The following is a 6,000-nucleotide window of genomic DNA, read 5'->3' as shown; positions in this document are numbered from 1 at the left end:
GACGTACGCATCTTTCGCTGCGTACTCGATGAGGTTGTTTGGCAGTGGGCTGTCCCCCCATAGTTTGTGCTCCAATTTCTTGTTGATCTTCTGCTTCATTTCCTTGTAGGATGGGTGGATGAGTCTGGCTGCAAACTCAGCCAAAGACTGCCACTTCATTCCATTGTTTGGAACTCTCCATTTGCGTTGCATGTCGACGTACTTGTCGGGGTTGATCTCCAAACCAGACAACTTTAGCTTCTCCTTGTCACCTCCAATGGAGAAGCCAACAAAGGTGTACAGCTTCTTCTCCTGCAGGAGCGGGCGGAGTTCCTTGGGCCTGCATCAAATTAATCTGGTGCATCAAATTCATCTACTTCAAAAACTTCAGAAACTACTAATTAGACAGAAACTTCAGAACTAGTATTTCATCTACTTCAGAAATTCAGAACTAGTATTGCATCTACTTCAGAAACTTCAGAAACTACTAATTAGACAGAAACTTCAGAACTTTAGAACTAGTATTGCATCTACTTCAGAACTTTAGAACTATTGCATCTACTTCAGAAACTTCAGAAACTACTAATTAGACAGAAACTTCAGAACGTCAGAAACTTCAGAACTGGATGTTTTTACCATTTGGTTGCCACAGTGATGTGGTATACCAGGACGAGATCCTCCACACATAACTGCAGAACTACAGCCATTTGCGGTGGTTCGTCTTCCCTGGTATACTCGACATCAACGCTGATCGACCAAGAAAGCATGCCGCCGAGCCTCCTCCTAATCTCGCAGATCCTCTTGTCGGCTTCGTCTGGATTGCTGGTGCATACGACATCCAGCTTCTCCTTCAGGTGGATATCAACCTTGAGCGGCACGGTGTAGTCCTGCTTCTGCCCGGGGACCGGAACGTCATCGTTGACCACCAGCGGCTCCTTGCCAGACACCTCACCACGGTGATGCTTGGCATACGGAGGGGAGTTGCTCCATGATGCCTCCGCCATTCTCTTGGCAGACAGAGGGGAGTTGCTCCATGATTCCTCCGCCATTGCCCTCCTGGCCAGCGATGGTGGAGGCAGAGTGGGGTTGCTTGATGGTGGAGGCAGAGGGAGGTAGAGGGAGGAAGATGGAGCGGCAATGGAATGAGGAGGGAGGCAGAGGAAGAAGATGGAGCGGCAATGGAATAGGAGGGGAGTTACTTGGACTGGAAGAAAAACCCCTCTGCATCATGGGGAGTTGCCAGTGGAGGGGAGACGTGGGGAGTTGCCAGTGGAGGGGAGACGTGGGGAGTTGCCTCGAAAACTCAAACGTCCTGCCCTTTGTCCCTCGAAAACTCTGGAAGGGAGACGTGGGCCCTTTGGTTTCTCCTATTTTTGAAACAAGACAAAAAAATAACAGCCATATTTTGCTCTAAAATTAATGATAACTGCAACCATATTAAGAGATAAAAAATGCACCAAAACAGTCACTGCAGCCATCCAAAATGGCACAAAAACAGCACCAAAACAACATCAGCCAATACAGCAAAAATTGCCACCAAAATGGCACCAAAGTATCAGCCAAAATGGCACCAGAGTTTTAATGCATTGTATCTTCACCAGCAGCCAAAATGGCACCAGATTTTGCATTGTATCTTCACCATCTGCTTCTTCATCAGCAAAGTCTCATGCATTTTTCTACCTGGAGAGAATTGTAGTAGAAAAACTACATCAGGATCACATCAGGATCATCCACCCCGTAACATATGATTTCTTAGATTTCGATCGTTCTTTTTTTTCTAACATTCCGTGTTCTGTGCAGTGACACACATTCCACACTCATCCTCTTAAGCTCGAAATATTCCATGGCCACGTATTTGGACCCGAACCGTGACTCCAAGATGGACTACACAAATATCAAGAAAGTTCTTGATGATGTTCTCTCCGGCTACGCCAAATCTAGAGGCACCTTCACCAGGCCAGTTCGTAGGTACGGCAGGCACGTGTTCGGCCACAATACGACGTTCTCTTGCGTCAAGCAGCCGCCTGGCGGTCAGAAGGATGCCTACTACGCCCTCCATCACATGCGGGCAATCGTACGGGACCATCATCACGTTCTGCTACCAGATAATCTCAAAGATTGGGCCGCGAGCTTGTCGGCAATCCAGGACGCGGACATCAGACAAGAATTCTTTCACATCCAGTCGGACTTGGCGGAAGTCATCCATCAAGATGTCCTTCATACCTCGGGGCAGTTCTACCTCAGAAATCAACCGTCCAACAGTGAGATAGACACAACGCTACAAATGCAGGCTGACAACGCCCGCGATTTCATGACCATCACGACAGACGGCGTCTTCATCCACGCTCCGGTCCCATGAGTCGAGTCGAAAGTAGTGATGCTATGTGTAGTTCTGAAACATTGATTGGCTCATGTTGTAATTAAACTTTAATGAATTGTATGTCTCTTTGGTTTGGATAGTCGTTCAACTTAGATGTAATCGATGCTATTTATTAGTAGGACCATGAATCATGCTATTAATGTCTTGCTTTTCTCTTTCGATCCTTTTGTTGCATACTTATATATTGCTTATGTATTGTCTGTTGTTTGGCTTGTGCATAGAGATGTCGTCGTATGTCGAGTACAAGGGTAAGGTTCCCGGAGTCTACGACGACTGGGAGGAGTGTCGGAGAAAGGTTCACCGTTTCAGCGGTAACAGTTACAAAGGGTACACCACTAGGGCGGAGGCGGAATCTAGATACGCCCGCTATCTAGCGGGAGAGAGGAGGGAGCGTTGGAGGAACCAGATGAAGACCAGTTTCATCGTGATGACCGTAGCTCTCTTCTATGTGATGGTAGTTTAGATGATCGATATCGACTTGTAATGTGAAGACAAACTCGCTACTCGCGGTCTCGAGACTTGTAATGTTCTATCTTTGTTCGGTCTTTTTAATTCGGAGACTAATATGATGAATTGTATTCGGAGACTAATCTTCTATTGTATTCGATGAATCTGCTGTTGCTGTGTGCTGCTGTCTATATTCTGTCCAATAATATATTTTGTAACCTGTGCAAAAATCAGAAAACAAAAAAAATAAAACCTAATATTCATACTAATGGCGCACCACACAAGACACTAATGGGGCACTTTGATAATCACACTAATGGCGCATTACCTACTGGTGCGCTATTAGAATGCCAAAGCACATGGGTACATATGGCCCCCTAGGAGGCATTCTAATGGCGCACTGCAGGCTATACTAAGGGTGCACTACGTGGTGTGCCATTAGAACACAAGATACTAATGGCGCACCAGTGGTGCGCCATTAGAATTTAATTCTAATGGCGTGATGCCAGTGGCGCACCAGTAGTGCGCCATTAGAAGGCAAAATCGGTGCGCCACTAGCATGCCTTTTCCTAGTAGTGGGCACGGCCCAACAGAGGCCCATTCCTATGAAAACGCCGGCCCGTTTGACTTGGTCAAAAGGTGGCAGGCCGGCCCACGGCAAGAGTGTTAACGGCCTGTTCGCATATAGCCCGTTTACAGCCCGCTAACCCAGGGCCCGTTTACAGCCTATCCGAATTAGGCCCAGTAGCGTCATCTGGGCCGTCCAATATAATTCCAGCCTGTTTTAACTTCCGGCCCATGTATGGCCCATGTCGTCTTTCGGCCCATATGAGGCCCTTAGTAACCCTCGGCGCATTAACGGCCCATGGTAAAACTGGCCCGTAATGAACAGTGTATCACTTTATACCCATTAACGGCATGTGGTGAAACTGGCCCGTAATGAACAGTGTATCACTTTATACCCATTAACGACCCATTATTCCATTGGGCCGTTTCCAGCCCATGCTATCTTTCGGCCTTCTCAGGGTCCATCTATTCTTGGGCTCATTTCCAGCATTCGTTCACTTATGGCCCGTTACTGTCATTTTCTGCTTGTGGGCCAAATTCAGCCCGTGGTTATAGTCGGCCCGTTTGTGGCCCGTTAATATGTTGGGTTGTTTTCATAGTGTCATCAAATACGACCGATTAACGACGGCCCGTTATGGCCTTCCCATAAACGGATGATTTCAACTCTAGCCCATTTACGGACATAATGTGGTATGTTATTGGCCCATGTTTGGCCAACCGATCATACGGCCCGTAGAAGGCCCATTGATGATACGGCCCGTAGAAGGCCCATTGTGTCTACGACCCATATAAGGTCCAGTGTTTCTATGCCCCGTAGAAGGCCCATTGTTTTTACGGACCTTAGAAGGCCCATTGTTTCTACGGCCCATGGGAGGCCGATGTTAACTACAGTAAATATGTAGCCCATGGTTATTGGGGCCTAGTTTTAAAAAATAGGTTATTGCGGCCACTAGCAAACTGCGGAAAAAGAACTGCACTGACTACAAGAAAACAAATAAACAAGACAATAAGGAAATAAATAAGCAAGCAACTTAAGCTAGCCTATCACGGCTATTACACATATTACATCCACTGGGCATCAAAGTTCGCCACCAGTGCAAATATAGGGAACACCCTACACTATACAAAAATGGCTTGCTGTTTTCTTCAGCCGGTGACGGCACGTTAAGAACAAATTTTGTATCGCACCAAAACAAATTACAACTATAAAACAAAAGGAAGGTTGGCATCAAAGTTAATAGTCTAGCAGATAAATGCACCACCAGAAGTTCAGAAGCTCAGTTCATTTGACCTGACTGACGTTTTCATACTGTATTGTCCGATGGAGCACCATAACCTTCGCCTTCAGTTCTCCTAGGCTCCTGAACAACATAGAAAATGTCTGATAGTCTGGTTTCAAAACCATGCATATCTTGACAACATCGAACAATGTCTCTCCTTGTTTCACAAAGGGTCTCTGTTAGGGAACGGACTTTTGTCTGTAGCACAGATACAACATTGTTTTGAGCTTCCATATCTTGATCATGAGGCAGTTTGGACGAGATTGCCTTAACAACCAACCCAGTATTATGCAGGAACATGCTTTTGGCACTGTTAGTGGACAGGTACTGACCCACTGCAGCAAGAGCTGACATTGCGGTTATAGTTGCCTCGCCACCTTCAAAAGGTGGCGGTTCCACCATTTTTTCCATAGCTCGCTGAAATGTTGAGGTTTTACATTAGTTGTACCAGAACAGAAGATATTAAGGAGGTAGCAAAACCAAAAAAATAGCTTTGGTCTATATACAGAACTTATTCTGGTGAACCCATGAAAATATTAGTTGTATTTTATTGCAAAGTACATAATAAAACCAGGTTCCAAACATATGACAATGTACCATCGCTAATGTATTGTCTATTTCTTCACATTGTATTGAAAGCTAAGGATAAAGAGACGAAGTTTATAATACGGTAAGCATAGTATGACATCATTCTTATCACAAAACAACTGAGAATAGACAAACAGGCAATTGTAACGTTGTGTGGGCAAGTCCAGCACGAAACTACATTACAGGTCAAGATCAAAGGAACATCACTGATCTCATTTAAACCTTGTAAGGTGCAATGATACGCTAAGACAATTGTGTATAAAATTGAAAAGAGTAATAGACATTGGCTGCGCAAACCATGCAGTTCAAGGCACAAGTCAGAGTAACTAGTAGTTAAAAGGCATGAGGATTAAGGACTTACAATAGCGGCTTTGACTAGTGTAGTCATGCCCTTCTTCTTGCTGGTGTGACAATCCTTGAATATTTCCACAACATTTGGTTCAGGTACTTTTTGGTCCTTGTGGGCTTTCCTCTGCATTTGGAACAAGTCAATATAGATCTGATAATATGGTACAATGAAAAGAGTGAAACAGCAGCTAATTACAAGAGCCTCGCAGTGTGCAATATAGCTATGAGATCCTGTCATCTGTTGGAATTTCACTTTTGTACGGTTGGCCTTATTCTTTGAACAGTTCACCTACAAGAAGATAGATTTGTGTGGCACATGCGCAAATAGGACTTGAACATGTGATCTGATCACATATATATATAATGTACCTGATACTTCAGATCAGACCAGTGTTTAACGAGGCCCCTCTA

Source organism: Triticum urartu, chromosome 3 (genome assembly GCF_003073215.2).
Source record: "Triticum urartu cultivar G1812 chromosome 3, Tu2.1, whole genome shotgun sequence".
Lineage (NCBI taxonomy): Eukaryota > Viridiplantae > Streptophyta > Magnoliopsida > Poales > Poaceae > Triticum > Triticum urartu.
Note: the sequence above shows the minus strand (reverse complement) of the source record.